This window comes from Heterodontus francisci, chromosome 4, assembly GCF_036365525.1.
Source record: "Heterodontus francisci isolate sHetFra1 chromosome 4, sHetFra1.hap1, whole genome shotgun sequence".
NCBI classification, from domain to species: Eukaryota; Metazoa; Chordata; class Chondrichthyes; order Heterodontiformes; family Heterodontidae; genus Heterodontus; species Heterodontus francisci.
In genome coordinates, this window is record NC_090374.1 from 191,300,976 (window position 1) to 191,319,816 (window position 18,841).

At 44.7% G+C, this 18,841-nt stretch overlaps 1 long non-coding RNA gene across 1 annotated transcript in view; it reads left to right on the forward strand.

Moving 5' to 3' along the window:
- LOC137369464 (uncharacterized) overlaps window positions 1-18,474 on the forward strand; it is a 108,298-nt gene extending 89,824 nt beyond the window's left edge. Inside the window, exons 3-4 of the long non-coding RNA XR_010974950.1 lie at window positions 15,753-15,786; window positions 17,831-18,474. This is a non-coding gene — a long non-coding RNA (uncharacterized lncRNA). The remainder of the gene's footprint in view (window positions 1-15,752; window positions 15,787-17,830) is intronic.
- The last annotated feature ends 367 nt before the right edge of the window (window positions 18,475-18,841 follow it).

Consider the following 18,841-nt stretch of genomic DNA (forward strand, 5'->3'; position numbering starts at 1 on the left):
TTGCAGTTTTCACAGAAAAATGTACATAATTGTGGAATATGATCCCTAAAACACTGAAAAATCCCAGAATACTAAGTGATTTTAAAAAAATAAGAATTTGACTTGTTCAGTCTCAAGTGTCATTGACTGAATGCCTGTTAAAATATTTGTACCTCCTCAGAATGGATTTCTGTTCCTCGATCAGTAACGGCTCGTCTCTGATCCTCAGATCAACAACCAATTGTGTTGGGCAAATTACTCGGAGTCCTGGCATGATTAGTTCATTTTCTTACAATCCACCGCTCCCAACTATTTAAGACTAGATGAGAATCTGTACAATTGGCTGACTATATTTTTTTAATGCAGATTAACTTTATTTAATTCAAACTGAATCACAAAGTGTAAGAAAATAAAACACTGTTAAATGATCACTTGCCTGCTGTAATATTAATTACTATTCTGGACCGGTGTAAATTTTGGCCCAATAAAAAAAATAATGCTCCAGATCATTTCGATTGTGATCCGAAACACTGAATTATAATCTGATATTTCATCCTCATACTTGTGTGGATGGTAAGAGGTACCACATCCCCTGAAGATTTCCTGTTTTTTTTTGTACATGTATGAGGAGTCTTTTCTACATCTAAAAAGTACAAAAAAATGACAAAGAAACTGAAAAGCCATTGAACAACTGCTTAATTAAGTACTAGTGTTTGTTATGTTTCCAAAAAGCTTCAGCTGTAGAAAGGATCTCCTTATACCATCTGTAAATGGTGCAGTCATGCTGTTCTTCATTCTAATTACTTGTTTAATGTCAGTTATTCAGTGCAGATTATCCTCGCACTGGCAAAAAGGATCACAGATGAAATTGTTACATTACACTGTTCCAAGGGCATGAAAATTATCCTGCTCACAAGCAACTTGCACAAATTCTAAATGGGATTTATTTAATAGTAGGGTGATGCTGACTAGGCTAATGAAATCAATATGTGACTACTATCGTTAGTCAAAGGATAAATAATTGCTGCACCCCAACAAAGGCATGCACAGAAGAAACCACACCCCACATTAATGTTTATGGTAATTTTATACCCTTCTAATTTTATGACTGTCAAAAAACTACAAGGAACGTTATTATTAAAACTTACATCAATGTGGCAGACATCCAAACCAGCAAAATTAATTTAAACCAGCACCGTGACAGTTATGGAAAGGCCCAAGTGGAGTGAATCACACACTTTGTTCTCATGCCACCAGCCCGGACTTATATTTGACTGCTCAGTGGGTAGGAATAAGGAGTATGTGCCCTTAAAAAGCTCAGTATTTTTGAATTTTCAGCATCTTCTCTTCTGAAGTTGTCTTACCCTGCTTGCATTAGAAATATTTAGTGGAGAGAAAAATAAATTAGACTCTTGTCCACGTTTTCTATAATAAAGCAGTTCCTTCACCCCAGAGGAAAACCTCAGATTCTTTTTCTTTTAATTTGATGAAACAGATAAAACCCACCTTTTTGAGTGCTCAAATACTCACACTGGAGACACTGTAATCCTCATTCTCATAAAAAATGGAAATGTTTTTTACCCTCCCCCACCAATGGCGGTAGTGTTATCCCTAAGGAAACCGTGAAGTAAATCCTTTGTGATTTTGCTGAAGGTCAGAAACTGGAGGGGTTTTTTTTGTTAGTTGACACTGTTGAAAGGAATTCTCCCGGATACAGACCAAACATTGACAATCCCCATGTATTGATGCAAAAAATATGTCCATGACTAAAAATTACTGCTATGTTAATTTTTTTTTAAATCATTTTACTGCCTGGCAGCTAATCTCTTTTATTTTAGTATTCCAAGCTGTACCAATACCACTTTGCGATTCTCATAGAAAAATGCAAAGAATTGACAAGATTCGTTCCCAAAAACACTAGTTAAAAATCCCAGAGTTCTAGATACCAAGAATGAAATGTGATTTATTGTGTTAACTGTATACCAATGGCTCTCTCACATGTTCAGTGGAAGAGTTTCCAATGCAGGGAGCCAAAGCACAAAACCACCAAGGCTGTAAAATTTGGCTCTTAAGTGCCCTATTTTTCAGCACTATGGGTGCAATTTTGCCTCCACAAACGGCTTGCACAGTGTGTGCATACAGTTCTGGAGTTCTCCTTGTATATCAGCTCTGGTATAATTAGTCACACTCTCACTTCTGAATCAGTAGGTTGCGGGTTCAAGTACCAGTCTAGGACTTGAGCCCGGAAGTCAAGGCTGACGCTCCAGTGCAGTACTCGGGCCATTCTGCACGGTCAGATGTGCTTTCTTTTAGATGAGATGTTATACCATAAGTCCTGTCTGACACCTCAGGTGGACATAAAAGATCTCATGGTACCATTTTGAAAAGCAGGGGAGTTAACCTGGTGTCATGGCCAATATTTATTCCTCAACTATAATTACAAAAACAGATTATCTGATCATCCTCACGTTGCTGTGTGCAAATTGGTTGCCGCATTTCCTATATTATAACAGTGAGTACACTTCAAAAGTACATTGTTGGCTGTAAAGTGCTTCATGAAAGGTGCAATATAAATGCAAGTCTTTCTTTCTTTTCTAATACCACCATCAGCTCATGGACTGCAATGACTCAAGGAGACGGCTCAGGACTGCATTTCAGGACAACAAGGGTTTGACAATAAATGGGCCTTACCAATATCACCCACATCCTGGGAACAATATCTAAAAAATGCCTATTTTTTAAATTCATTTGTGGGGCATGGTTGTCATTGGCTAGGCCAGCATTTATTGCCCATCCCTAATCACCCTTGAACTGAGTGACTTGCTAGGCCATTTCAGAGTGCATCTTTTTAGGAGTCAGCCAAATTGCTGTGGGTCTGGAGTCACATGTAGGCCAGACCAGGTAAGAACAGCAGATTTCCTTCCCTAAAGGACATTAGGTAGCAAAAGTGTGCAGGAAGATCTCAGTATGGATGAGGGAGGGTGAAGGTAGAAAGTAGGAGGTAGAAGTAAGTGGTCTTAAAAATAACATAATTCTTATTTTCCAAAATTGGAGGAATACATCTCATGATTCTTTTGATAATAAAAACAAGAAATGCTGGAAATACTCAGCAGGTCTGGCAGCATCTGTGGAGAGAGAGGCAGAGTTAACGTTTCAGGTCAGTGACCCTTCTTCAGAACTGGCAGAGGACAGAAATATAATAGGTTTTAAGCAAGTAAAGCGGCGGTGGGGCAAGAGATAACAAAGGAGAAGGTGTAGATAGGACAAGGTCACAGAGAATAACCGATCAGAAGGTCATGGAGCAAAGGCAAACAATTTGTTAATGGTGTGTTGAAAGACAAAGCATTAGAACAGATAAGGTGTTAATGGACTGAAAATTGAACAGCCGCAAGTACAAACATGAAAAAACAGTGGTAGGCAAACTGAACAAACTAAGATAAAATAAAATAAAATAAACACAAAAAAAAGAACTAAAAATAACAGTAAAATGGGGGGCCTGTCATGGTCTGAAATTATTGAACTCAATGTTCAGTCCGGCAGGCTGTAGTGTGCCTAATCGGTAAATGAAATGCTGTTCCTCGAACTTGCGTTGATGTTCACTGGAACACTGCAGCAGTCCCAGGACAGAGATGTGAGCATGAGAGCAGGGGGTAGTGTTGAAATGGCCAGCAACCAGAAGCTCGGGGTCCTGCTTTCGGACTGAGCGGAGGTGTTCCACAAAGCGGTCACCCAGTCTGCGTTTGGTCTCCCCAATGTAGAGGACACCACATTGTGAGCAGCGAATACAGTATACTACATTGAAAGAAGTACAAGTAAATCGCTGCTTCACCTGAAAGGAGTGTTTGGGGCCTGGGATAGTGAGAAGAGAGGAGGTAAATGGGCAGGTATTACACCTCCTGCGATTGCAGGGGAAGGTGCCGTGGGAAGGGGACGAGGTGGTGGAGGTAATGTTGCGGAGGGAATGAGCCCTTCAGAATGCTGACAGCGGAAGGGAGGGGAAGATGCGTTTGGTAGTGGCATCACGCTGGAGGTGACGGAAATGGCGCAGGATGATCCTTTGGATATGGAGGCTGATGGGGTGGAAAGTGAGGACAAGGGGAACCTTGTCGCGGTTCTGGGAGGGAGGGGAAGGGGTGAGGGTAGAGGTGCGGGAAATGGGCCGGACACAGTTGAGGGCCCTGTCAACCAGAGTGGTGGGGGGTGGGGGGGAATCCTCGGTTGATGAAAAAGGAAGACATATCAGAAGCACTGTCATGGAAAGTAGCATCAGCAGAGCAGATGCGTTGGAGACGGAGAAACTGGGAGAATGGAATGGAGTCCTTACAGGAGGCAGGGTGTGAAGAAGTGTAGTCGAGGTAGCTGTGGGAGTTGGTGGGTTTATAATGAATATTAGTAGACAGCCTATCCCCAGAGATGGAGATAGAGAAGTCAAGGAAGGGAAGGGAAGTGTCAGATATGGACCACGTAAAGGTGAGAGAAGGGCGTAAATTAGAAGCAAAGTTGATAAAATGTTCCAGTTCGGGGCGAGAGGAGGAAACGGCACCAATACAGTCATCAATCTACCGGAAAAAGAGTTGAGGGAGGGGGCCTGAGTAGGACTGGAACAAGGAATGTTCAACATATCCCACAAAAAGACAGGCATAACTAGGACCCATGCGGGTACCCATAGCAACACCTTTTACTTGAAGGAAGTGAGTGGAGTTGAAGGAGAAGTTGTTCAATGTGAGAACAAGTTCAGCCAGGCGGAGGAGGATGGTGGTGGATGGGGACTGGTTGGGCCTCTGTTCAAGGAAGAAGTGGAGAGCCCTCAACCGTCCTGGTGGGGGATGGAGGTGTAGAGAGATTGGACATCCATAGTGAAGAGGAGGCGGTTGGGGCCAGGAAACTGGAAATTGTCAAAATGACATAGGGCGCCAGAAGAGTCACGGATGTAGGTGGGAAGAGACTGGACCAGCGGAGAAAAGATAGAGTCAAGATAGGAAGAAATAAGTTCTGTGGGGCAGGAGCAGGCTGACACAATGGGTCTGCCAGGACAGTCCTTTTTGTGGATTTTGGGAAGGAGGTAGAAGCAAGCTGTCCTGGGTTGCGGGACTGTGAGGTTGGAAGCTGTAGAGGGAAGATTTCCAGAGGAGATGAGGTCATTTACAGTCCTGTGGACAGTAGCTTGATGTTCGGTGGTGGGGTCATGGTCCAGGGGGAGGTAGGAAGAAGTGTCTGAAAGTTGGCGCTGAGCCTCTACAAGGTAGAGGTCGATACGCCAGACAACAACAGCACCACGCTTGTCTGCAGATTTGATGACAATGTCGGGGTTAGACCTGAGAGAACGGAGTGCCTCAAGTTCAGAGGGAGACAGGTTAGAGCGAGTGATTTTTTAACCATTTTCCTACCAAATTCTGACACGTCAGGCTAAATTATGTACTCAGGTCCCTGGAGTGAGGCTTGATTCCACCAGCTACTGACTCAGAAGTGAGCCAATTGTTTTTTTTTAATGAGTTCCAGAGAACCTTTGCCAGTTTTGAACCTAGGTGCTAAAGGCTATGTAGAACCAAATAGGTAAAAGAATGGTCTCTGTCATTCTTCATCAATATGATTTTAAAACATTTCAACATTAATAAGTTGAATTAAATGGACAGGGATTTCTTCACATACTTTCAAATACTTTACACTTTCACAGTCGATAAACCTGTAAGTGTTCACAGTTGTGCAAAGATATCTCATTACCTCATTGAACAATTTCTAAAGTGTCACCAAATTCAAATTAAACTCATCGTATTTATTTCTAAACCCTTCATTAACATTGCTACAGAAATGAATTGGTTCAACAAACTTAGTATGTTGGCATTCAGAGTTCTCCTGACAATGAAGAATAGAGATTACTTTAGAGATTACAGAATGCAGTACCCAACCTGTAACAGAAGTATAAATTCAGAACACAATATACACACTACACAAGGTTAACCCCGTAGTACTTTGCTTGTTGCTGTTTATGTGATGAGCTTTTGAAACTGTCCATCCATTCAATTTTTCTTGCACAGATCCAGCCATTAAAGTGATTATGTTTATGTAATTGTGACCTTGGCACTGAGCTGAATCAAACAGGATATACTTTTCACTGTGATTCTCAGTTGAAGGCTCTGCCTTTATCTCTGTCACCCTTACAATGGTCATTTATATACAAACAATGCACCTTTTGGACCACAGTGACCAGCGTTAATTCAGCACTTCAGTTCAGAAAAAAATGTACACTGCATGTGAACGTCCTCACAACTGAGAAGCAGTCTCTGGATTTAGTCCCCATAATTAAAGACACTGACATAAATCACTAAGCCTGTAGTTTCCTAAGGAGAATCAGGGATGTAAAGCATGACCACTAAGTTGATGCTTAGAGTTGCTTGACATCCCTGCCACTGTTGTGATTGTGACACTTCTAAACCTCTGAGATATACCAATTTCTTACTGAATCTAAATGCCAACAAACAGATGATACCTCACTAGTTAATAAAACAAATATGTCTGTAAATTCAAAGAGATGCATCTATTACTCATATTCGAACTCCATTGACTTGCAACCATTATGAAATGAAAGGAAATCAAATTTGATTCCTCGGCCTTACTAGTAAGACTCCTTGCATTAAAAATGCCTTGCATTTTTCACTTGTGCCTTAACAGGTCTATATTTGTTCTGCCTTCCAGACGGACTCTGTTTCTCTTCTATATTTGACTGTGCATCACCCCATACTGTACCTCCACTCTGTATTCCATCCCGCTGCCAAATTAGTTTAAACCACCCCCCCAACAGCACTAACAAACCTCCCAGCAAGGATATTGGTCCCGTTTCGGTTCAGGTGCAACCCATCCAACTTGTACAGGTCCCACCTTTGCCAGAAACAGACCCAATGATCCAGGAAACTAAAGCCCTCCCTCTGCACCATCTCCTCAGCCACGCATTCATCTGCCCTATCCTCCTATTCCTATACTCACTAGCCCATGGCACCGGGAGTAATCCAGAGATTACAACCTTTGAGATCCTGCTTTTTAATCTGCTACCTAGCTCCCTAAATTCTTGTTGCAGGACCTCATCCCTCTTTCTACCTATGTCGTTGGTACCAATGTGTACCACGACCTCTGACTGTTCACCCTCCCCCTTCAGAATGCCCTGCAGCCGCTCTGTGACATCCTTGACCCTAGCACCAGGGAGGCAACATACCATCCTGGAGTCACGTTTGCGGTCACAGAAACACCTATCTGTGCCCCTTACGACAGAATCCCCTATCACTATAGCTCTTCCACTGCTTTTCCTCCTCTCCTGTGCAGCTGAGCTACCTGTGGTGCCAAAGACTTGGCTCTTGCTGCATTCCCCTGAGAAGCTATCTCCCGCAACAGTTTCCAAAGTGGAAAATCTGATAGATATGGAGATGGACCCAGTGGACTCCTGCACTACCTGCCTAGTTCTTCTACTCTGCCTGGCAGTCACCCATTCCCTTTCTTCCTGAGCAGTCTTTACCTGCGGTGTGACCACCTCCCTGTATGTGCTATCCATAATGATCTCAGCCTCGTGGATCTCCACAGTGTCTCCAGCCACGACTCCAGATCCGAAACGCAGATTTCGAGTAGCTGCAGCTGGAGACACGTCCTGCACATGTGTTCGCCCTGGACACTGGAAGTCTCCCTGACTTCCCACATTGCACAGGAGGAGCACTCCACACTGCCAAGCTGCCCTGCCATGATGTACCCTTCATTTATCCACTTAAATTACCCAAAAATTAGATTATTTACACGAGGGACCTTGATTCCCGAAAAAAACACTAAAAACAATTAAAGAAAAACTTTAGACCTTTCCCTTTACTTTGGTTACTTACCCAGCTATTTCGAGTTATTTCCTAACAGCAGTTACGCACTGACCAATCACCTTGCAGCTTTCCTGTGACGTCACTGCTGACTTTGTTTTCAAACTCTGGCGCGCCTGGACTGCTGTTCACTCCTGGAAGGTAGGTGACTGGGCCTCGATCCTTGGGCTCAATTTATTGGCTCCGCTCTCGGCGTTCTCCCCACAGGTCTGCTCTGCTCCCAGAAGCCGACTAGAAAGCCTGTGGAAAATGTCAAGGAGCATCGTGGAGTCCAGCACCAACATGGTACAGGGCTTTGCACAGAGCTTGGAGCCCATCCTTTCCAGCATGGTGGCCAACTCCATCAGTACACTTGTGGACATAAAATGATGCAGCATCTGATGGCCAATATATCAACTTCCATTGCAGTACAAGCAGCTTCCACCAGATGTTTGAGTGCTGCAATGAATTTGGGTTACGGTTATTGCTATTACACTCAGCTGAGTTCTTCACGAACAGTCCGACCAGAAAGGGCCTGCCTAGGTTGTCTCCTCTCTTCCTCTCCCTCTTCCCTCTGTATGTTCCTGCTCCTGAGCTGCTTGCCATTTGGCTGGTGGTGAGGGCTGTCCCCTTATGATGGTGAGGTTGTGCAGCATGCAGCAGACCACCGGGAATCTTAACACCCACTCTGCTGAGCACTGCAGGCAGCGGACGCCTTGTTTTTAGGCTGCCGATGGTCTGCTCTATCACATTCCAGGAGACAGCACTGCTTTCATTGGGCTTAATTTTGTGAGGTCAGCAGGAGCAGAAGTGGAGGCGTGGGGGGGGCTGAAAAATTGTGATGGATGCGCTCAACTGGAACCCCCACGTTGTGATGTCAGTTCCAGATTTTGTCAACGGTGGGAAAGCTCAGAGACGGTTTCGCTGCCCCAACGCGGCAGGACTGCCATTTAAATTGCCGAACAGCTCGTTAAAATACATTTGCATGGAAGCGATTGCGATTTTAAGGGGGGGTTTATATTTTGTCAGTGGCGCACGGGGATCACGTGCCTTCTGATCCCTGCTGTTTAAAGGTGGCAGCACCGAGGCAAGGCCACTGTGTCATCACGAGAATACAGCCATGGGGAGCAGAGGCTAAGGGAAAAGGCGGAGAGTGGAGGCCAGTATCGGCCTGTGGTGCTGGGCTCTCTGCACGGATGGGCTATATTTCGAGTGCCAGGATCTGTGGACAATGTATTGGGTGCAAGGGTGGGCACTGAGGGGCATTAGAAAGTTTTCTGAGGGGAGTAGCAAAGGGACAGGTGCCAAGGCAAGTTCATCTCTGCAACAACAACGCTTTGGAGGGCTGCTGATCAGCTGGCATAGGTCTCATATGCCCTGTCCTTGTGCTCCCCCATGCCACACAGCAGAGGATCAGAGGGAGGGAAGGCCAGGAGGTAGCTACACTCGCCCACGGAGCTACAGTGGAAGAGCAGCAGCAGCCAGTCACTCCAAGAAGATCCTACCCGCGCCAGAGAGTGTACTAGACTCAACTCAGCTACTCCAAATGTCTGAGTGACAGTGTCAGCGAAGACTATGCCTCTCCAGGGAGACTGTCACCGACTTATGTGCCAGGCTGCAGGACAAGGTGTCACCCATGGGCTTCAGTGGACACCCAATGTCCGTGGCCCTGAGGATCAACCTTTACGCATCTGGCTCTTTCCAGGGATCCACCGGGGACATGTGTGGGGTCTCCCAGGCAGCAGCCCACCGCTGCATCAAGGAGGTGACCAATGTCCTGTTCAAGAGGGCCGGCGACGATGTGCATTACCAGACCGACCATGACAGTCAGGCAGAGAGGGCCATCGGATTCGGGGTCATCGCTGGATTTATCCCTGGTGCAAGGTGTAATGGATTGTACGCATGTGGCCATCAAAACTCCAATGGACCAGCCAGCTGCCTTCATCAACAGGAAGGTCTTTCATTCCAACAACGTTCAACTGGTCTGTAACCATTGAAAGCATTTCCTGCAGGTGTGTGCCTGATTCCTGGGAAGCAGCCACCATGCCGACATACTTTGACAATCCCAGGTGCCGTAGCTTTTCAGGGTCTCCACTCGCTTTCAGGGGTGGATTCTTGGGAACGAGGGCTACCCATTGGAAACCTGGTTATCACACCTGTGAGGATCCCTTACAATGCAGCGGAAGAGAGGTACAACACTTGCCCGGGCTCCACCAGAATGATCATCGAGCAGGCTGCTAAAGATGATATTCCAGTGCCTGGATCGATCCGGTGGAGCCCTGCAGTATGTCCCATGATGGCACCAGTTTCAGCCCATTGTGTGCGTGCTGCCCATGTGTGCATGGGTTGCAGGGCTGAGTCTTCAGCCATGTGGTGAGCGGATAACCTTTGTCGCCCAGTCGCTCCCCTTTGGTTTGCCATAATGGCTCAAATGCAAATGGTACAGTGGACTGCCATGGAATGAAGGCATAATGACAGCTGCTAAAATACTGGACAGTAACCTGTATGATACACAGCATATAGTTACACACTAAGTGGACAATGAGGGAGTGGAATCCCCTTTGGTTTCGGTATAGTGCAGGGTTGACATGCAGCACCCACCAAACGATGTACGTGTAGTCATTGGCACCCTGCACCATGGTGAAGCTGGTAGTCATTGCAAAGCCAAATGCTCACTTTGGCTGCTTCTCTCTGTCGAGAGTAAAATGTAGTTAGCTCACAATGAATAGAGTGGACTAGTGGATGCAACAGTAGATGGCAAACTGCAAGATGTTGCAAATATCTTCAGCTCCAGCATAAAAGGTCATCACCATGGGCACCTTCTCAGCCACTGACAATGTGGTCCTTGCTCTACTCTGAAGTTGCAGTTGTGGCTGATTTATTTCAGGTGAGGATGTCACTGAGGTTCAGGTCAGAGAATTGCTCCCTGACCACCGTGGGTGGATATGGCCTCCTGCTGAGTGCCCTTCTCTCCCTCTTCCTCCGTCTGCTTCCAGAAGCTTGTCCTGCTCTGCATGACCTCTGTTCATTCTCCAAGTCATGCTGTATTCTAAGGGGAATGCCTATAAATGCACCCATGTCTGGGTGCAACTGTTTTGTGCTAAAGCTTTGAAGTCAGTACCTGCCACACCACTCCCTGGGGACTTGAGCAACTTGCAATAACTGTAGAAAGCACCAAAAATTTGTCGGATCAAAGTAAGAGCCAGAAGAAATCTACCAGCAATGAACCTGTAAGTAGTGGGGAGGCAGTGGCATAGTGGTAATCCAGAAACCCAGGCTAATGCTCTGGGAACATGGGTCAGAATCCCACCACAGCAGATGGTATAATTTGAATTCAATTAATAAATATGGAATTAAGCTAGTCTAATGGTGACCATGAAACCATCGTTGATTGTTGTAAAAACCCATCTGGTTCACTAATGTCCTTTAGGGAAGGAAATCTGCCATCCTTACCTGGTCTGACCTACATATGACTCCAGACCCACAGCAATGCGGTTGACACTGAAATGGCCATTTCAAACAACTCAGCAAGGGCAGTTAGGGATGGGCAATAAATGCTGGCGCTTGCCAGTGATGCCCACATCCCTCAAACAAAAAGTGTTGACCCACTAAATGGGGCTGGGGGTCCTTCCAGCTGTTGAATGTGCGCTGAGCTGTGTAAAGTCAAGACAGGGCATTAGGTGGAGCATTGAGCTGGCATCAAATCAGCATGATTTCATGATGTGTACGTTCTATCTACTTCCCATGGCTGGTCACTGCACGTGTGCCAATGCCTTCACCAATATAGCATCTGGCATGACTCTCCCTAAAAGGTGCTACAATCATAATTTTACATCAGATGTATTTAAGCAAAACATTTTGAAATTCAAGACTTTTATTCAGAATCTCTCGCTAAACATTAAGAATGATACAATACTTACTACTTGTTTATGTAACAATTGCTGTTTTTGAGTACTGAATATAAACATAACTAAAATAGTGTGACCCTTTTAATACCTGACCAGATATACGCCATATTCTTTCCACACGCCTTTTATTGGGGCGTCTCTCTGCTTGGACTATAAATACTTCCCTGGCTCTGACTGAATATACAGCCTTGAGGTTCTTATTGTATTGGAGGCAGACACCCTCACCTCCATCATGGAGCCCCACTGAAAGGTGTTCAGAGACTTGAGGCAGTTTTAGACTCCTGCCACAGTATTGGGCTGCTGCTACCAAATTGGCTTTTTGTTTTCTAGGAAAGGTCTTTATGCTTCTTGGGCCTTTTACTAGGTAGCATTCTCAGTGCTTGCACAGGTGCAGCTGCACATGAATGTCTTGGCTGCCTGATCACCGATTTCTGAATGTAGGATGCTTGTGTCCAATGCACAAACAGGGAAAATGCTGGGAAACACTCAAGAGGATGTACTGTTGCCCTGATTGGATGACCCATGGAATATGCCCAAGTCATGGCCAATCATGCTGCTGATTGGCTTTCCACCTCCTCTTGACCCAGGTCTGCCAAAATTCAGCTGAGTGGCAGATGGAAACCACAGGATTCCAGTTTGAAATTTGACGTTTTTCAAAGCTTCATTTGTCACATGCTTAACATCCTTTAATCAAATCCTGTAAACAACTCCTTGAATACAATAATCAAGAATTTATTTTCAGGGAAACTATCTGAAAAAAATTTAAGAGCTCATGCTGTATCTTGATGTTTTAAACAAAAAGACTACTTACTTTGACTGTCCTAATAATGGTTTACCTGCAATTTTTAAGTCCCAAGAATTTTCCATTGGTGGAGCAAAGTATACACACAATGGCCAGTCTTGTCAGTAATCACAAGAATTTCCAGAAGTTATGGGCTCCTATACTGGAGCCTGCTAGTTTGTATTTCTTTAGTTGAAAGTGATGGGTCTGGGAACTGTACGAATCCAACCTTAGGCTTCTAAAATAGGAAGTGGCTTCAAATAGAAAATATTGATACAGGCATTTTAAACACCAAACATATTACTGCAAATTTTGTAGTGTTTAATATTTTGATAGCATTTCCAGGTGTAAGTGCTTAAAATCTGCAGAAACCAACATGGTGGCTAAAAGGGTGTTCCATTTTATTTGTTCCTCTTCTTTCTTCTACTGGGGGGTTTCACTGCATGCTGATTTTTGATAGGTGCTTTCATGTCCTTAGTAGGCTCTTATTTAAAGCTTATCTATGCACGTCCCTTGTTTCTGATTCCTACGTCCTCTACCTTTCCAATTCTGATTGGCTGTTGCTTTTGAGGTATGAAACTTGAGCCAAACAGACTGCAAGAAAATTGTATATACAAAGGACAAAGTGTGACTCAGATGGGTTTTTGTAGATATTAGTGGATCTCCCATTGTATTGCTTAGTCAGATCTGCTGCAGTTGTGAAGCTGTCTTTTTTATGGCCACAAATTCTAATTACGTATACAGCTTCAATCAATGTAATTAGTTGCTGAGGAATCTGTGGAGATCAATTTTTTTTCCGTTTTGGGCTATGGGTCAGAAGCCCCCATCATTAAATAATTAGTTTTATTTCTTTAATCCTACATTGTTAGACTTCTGTATTTTTTGTCCTTTTTTTATTCTAGATTGTATGCCTCTTTCATATTATTCTCATCAGTAAGTCCTGATTCCCTCTGACTTCAAGATCATCACTCATCCTGACACATAAGCAAAATTTCAGGATAACAGATATAAAACGTTTTACAATAACTATTTCCTCTACTGGAATTAACTACTGTCTCCACAGGATTTTTCTCCCATCTTGGATAATCGGTAGAATATCACAGACCTTGCTTTAGACTCAAACCAGCACGTGAATGTATTTAACAAAAGACAAGCCGCAAATAAATAACAGTAATATATAAAGTGCATTTACAATAAAGTGTAACTGGACAAGCCACATCATCACTGAACTGAGCAGAGGTGAGATAGTCTACCGCAAATAGTTCAAGTCAAGAGTGTGATGGAGTTTTCGCTACACACCTGGGGTGAGGTTCTATCTGTCCCCGGTGTTGCGAAGGATGGGCCTGGTCACATTGCCGTGGAACGCTCCATGCAGTTGGACCGTGCCATACCACCTATTCTTCGTGGAGCGGTTCCTGCGGCAAAACACCTTTGACCACTGATCCATCAGGCAGTGGTCTGCACGGAATGTCCTCAAGGCCCTACGGGAAAAGGAGACGGTGGATCCTGTCGGATGGTTCCCCGAGCAGACCGTCAAAGTCATTTGGCGGAATGCCTGATCACCAGAACTTTCAAACAAGCACCAAGATGTAGCTTGGCTGGTGGTGAGAAGGGCCCCTCCCGTCAGAGCCTTCATGCACGCCCAAAGTCTCGCTCCCTCCGCACAATGCCCCCGCGGTGGCTGTGGTGGGGAAGAGACGGTTGCCCACCTACTCCTGGAATGTGTCTTTGCAAAGCAGGTGTGGAAAGAGATGCAGTGGTTTTTGTCGAGGTTCATCCCAAGCAGCTCTGTAACACAGGAGTCTGTGCTCTACGGGCTGTTCCCAGGGACGTACACCGAGACAAACATCAACTGCTGCTGGAGGACTATCAATTCGGTGAAAGACGCCCTTTGGTCTGCCCGAAACTTGCTGGTCTTCCAGCGCAAAGAGTTGTCCACCACCGAATGTTGCAGACTGGCACATTCCAAGGTCCAGGACTACGTGCTGAGGGACGCACTAAAGATTGGGGCAGCCGCAGCCAAGACTCAATGGGGAAAGACCACAGTGTAAGGTCCCCCCACCAAGCTGAACTGAGGGGCTGGATCCATGGGAAACCCCTCGAACTGTATCGGGAAAATTTTGTGTGCTGTAAATGTAAAAATGTATATGGCATGACAATGAAATGGAAGGGTTGAGAGGCAACTCATGATTGTATAGAAGGACACTGATCACCTTTGCACTATTTGTATTTTTTGACTTGATGCTGTTTTAAACTGTTTGGGAATGTAATTTTTACAGATTTTTATGAATAAAGTATATTTTGGAAATAAAATAAAAAGGAGTACTTGCTACACACCTGGAAGGTTGCAACTGCTCAAGACCATACAGAGCACCTTGATTAGTGCTCCTGCCACTGGACTCGATATGCACCCTTCCACCATCAGCACACTGTGGCTGCAGTATGTACTGTTTACACGATCTCTGCAGAGTTCACCAAGCTGACTTGAATATGGGAACATTATCAGCTCCAAATCTTCCCCCAAGTCAGACATCATTATGACCTGAAACAAAACAAGAAATGCTGGAAATCCTCAGCAGGTCTCTCAGCATCTGTTGAGAGAGAGAGAAGCAGAGTTAACGTCTCAGGTCAGTGACCCTTCGTCAGCATCTGCAGTATTTTGCTTTTATATTATCGTTGGGACTTGGGCAGAGAGCACTTTTTTTTTGTCATCACAAGGTCAAAGTCCTGTAATTTCCTATCCAGCACCATCAGAGGAGCATTGGCATCACAAGAACTGCAGCAGATAAAGAAGATGAGCCATCACCTTCTCTGGATAACTAGGGATAGGCAATAATTGTAGTATTAACCACATCCTGGGAATAACTTTTAAAAAAATCTCACCTTACACCCAAATCCAGTGGGTGAACGCCTCCTCTTTCTGACAGTGATTAAAAAATCCCACACAAAATAAGATTGGCCAGTCTTCATCTAGCTTGCAGCACAAAACTGCACAAATTACCAACCTCAATCAGAGACCACAGGAAAACTGATTTGGGAAATGGAGAAATACATGCTGGTACAGTAGAGAGTGCTTTTCCGCAGTCAGGCTTAAGGTATAACCTTTATCCAGAATAGTTAACTTTGCTCTTTTAAAATAAAAGCAAAATACTGTGGATGCTGGAAATCTGAAATAAAAATAAAATGTATGTTCAGTATGAATTTTTAATTTTCAACTCTATTCTTCAATAGGTTTTTCTTTTGTTCCATGTTTTGCAGTCTTTAAATTTTTGATGCTGTCGCCCAAAACAAGGTAGGAAAATTACATTGTATGGAATGATTGATTGCGAAATAAGGACAAGTTACATATTTAAGAGTGGAGCAGTTTTGCAAATGTGAGCAGCATTTTTAAAAATGCCGCTGCCTGTTTTTTGACTTGGCAAAAGGAGGGCAACCTATTCCCTTTCTATGTTCCATTCTTCTTCTGTAAGGATACTTGTTTCCTCTCTCTCTTTCTCACTCTCTCTGGATTATTGTGTAATGTTTTGTCACAAATGCCATATCCAAAATGTGAGCTCGGTGTCGATACAATTTTTTTGTGCACAAGCACATTAGATTTTTTTTTATCGATGCAGTTAGTGGGAGCAACTGCCTTTCTCTCTTTTGGTACTAAAATCACAGTGTCTGTACATTTAGAATTGTATTGCTTTCTACTTGAATGCTTGATGTTGATATTTTGGTTTTCTGGTGAAGATTAATACTTTCTGCAAGTTTTGCTGTTTAATTTGGTTGGCTTATTTTATTATTGTTGCCTCTGCTAGTTTTCCTATTTCCTATTCCTGCCTCAACATCCAATTCAGCAATATGCCTGTAGCTCAGTGTGCCCTTTCCATGACCATCTATGTACGCCATTACCATTGTCTGCTAGTTTTCTATTTTCTGGTCACATGCTTTCCTTGTCTTTACAGTATCGAGAAGATTTTGTGTATTTAGCTCCATCCCTGTTTATCCTGGTGTTCTTCTATCCACAGCCAAGGGAGTCTCTAAACTTCATGCACCACCCACCACAGACCACTCCTTTTTCTTCCACTGCTCCACTGTCCACACCTGCATTTCCTGTTTCTTCTGGCCACCTGTGAATCCCCTCCAGAGAGATGGGGAAACTCTTTACAGGAGGTAAATGAAGGGACAGCACAGAAAAGGAAGAGATAGGGTGGCCTCCAAATCTACTCTCATTTGCAAAACTGCTCTACTCCTAAATACAGTGCACTGCTTCCATTTAAATGAGGCCTGAGCCTCAGAATGGCTCCTGCCTCTGCATCCCCAGAAAGGGCAGGCTGCCAGTGCACTCTGCCAATCAGCTACCCAAGAAATAAAATCAGTACACTCATTTCATGCTGGATTCTTCTGACCTGGAGCCATAAATCTACAAGTCTCGAAAACTACCCTCAAATTGACATGAGTTTACAAACAGTTACAATTCGTTGAATTATTCAACTTGGACAGTCGATTTGGCCATAGAGGTAGAGTAGGTTAGACACAGCACTCACTAAATTGTATAGCCCATGATAAAGGGGGTGGGTACCTCAATTCGTGACTGACCCAGGGCCGTTGGTCAAAATGCAGGCATCACGCCAACATTGTGCCACTTGCTCATTATAATAATTTCTGTGTGCAGTCAGAGCTAACTGTGCTGTTCATTGGCTGCATGCAACAGCAAGCGACCCAAAATCATAACTTCCTAGCACCACTTAAAGCTAGCCTGCACTACTTAAAGCAAGGCTGCACTACTTAAAGCAAGGCTGCAGGTCTTAAAGAGGAGGTAATGTGTGGCTGGAGCAGAGGCTGGTAGTCATGCAGCAAGTGAATCTGTCCTGGGAATTTGAGGAATGGCAAAAATGGGAGAGCCAGTTCCAAAGTTCTTGAATGATTCACTGGAGGTTTTGGTGGAAGTGGAAAGGAGGAGATGCCCTGTATCCTTAGGAGGCTGGAGGCCCTCTCTATGCATGATCAAAAGGCAGTGGGAGTTGTGGAGATCAATGCCAGGAGTCAAACCCCAAGAACTTGAATGTGAGAAGCTCAATGATCTCAAGTGGTCAAGGTCAGTGACTGCATCTTCAAATGACATCCTATTAGTATCCATTATTGCAATGGCCTTTGCAGAGTCTGTGGGCAGCAGTGGGGCTGTAACTATTGGAGGTGACAGTATCTACAAACCTGATGATCCCTTTCACAACCCACTTCCTCACACCCAACATTCTCCCCTTATTTACAAGACACAGATGGCGTAAGCATGCACCTCTTACTATCCTCCCTCCCCTCACCACAACCTTATCCTTGTGCCTTTATCCTTTCAGATATCCAAGAATGCAACCTGGTCAAGCAGTGGAGAAACATCAAAGAGTGATGATGAAGATGCACCATCACTTGATTTCACATTCGCAGCCACCTGCTCCAATACCAACACTGCACATATTTTAAGAGGATAGCATAGAGTCAGGATCTACACTTGGTGAGACGTCGAGTATATGAATGCACTGCAACCAGGGCAGGGGGCAAGAGAGTGAGCGCTCACATTATTTCTGCTTGAGAGGATTCAGATGAGTGCTTCGATGGGCCAGACTACAGAAGACTGATGGAAATGCACACCAAAATGCTTGGTATATTGGGAAGCCTGCCAGATAGATTGTGTTCAATGTTGAGGAGTGTGGAGGAGTCTGGCATCAACTTGGCACAGGGTTTTGTACAGAATTTGGAACTCATCCTTCCAGCATGGAAGTGGTGACCAACTTCATCAGCGCACTTAAGGACCCAACCATGAGGCAGCATCTGATAGCTGATGTCTCGGGTTCCATTCCAATACAAGCAGCTTCCCCCAAAAGTCTGAATGCTGTAGTGAAAGTTCAGACTGATATCATGCAAGGTCACCTTGCCACCATGCAAGCTAAGACTGCTGCCATCATGGTTGTGGATTAGTGTTCAAAGGCTCTTTCAGCTGTCCAGCAATCTGTCCCCCCAGAAAATTACCAGGATTGCTGAGGGGTCACCCTGGGCAGGTGACTGACTCCATGGAGCACAAGCCTGCTGTCCTGTGTCATGATGACAGCATTCGTCCTCCTGCCCCTGCTACTCTGCAGTCTCATTGCTGTTGGCTGTCAGCCAGACAGCTGCTGGCCATGCCAAGATGGTGCAGTCTGAAGCTCTGCCTCCTAAGCCCACAGCTGCTTGAGGACATCCTCCAAGGGTATGTGCAGTCTCTCCCACTGAAAGTCAGCAGCCTTCCGCCACCCATGCTGCAGCCACTGGGGTAGCACTGTATAGGAGCAGTAGGACAGGCAAAGGCACATGGAAGACGGGCATTAAAGGAA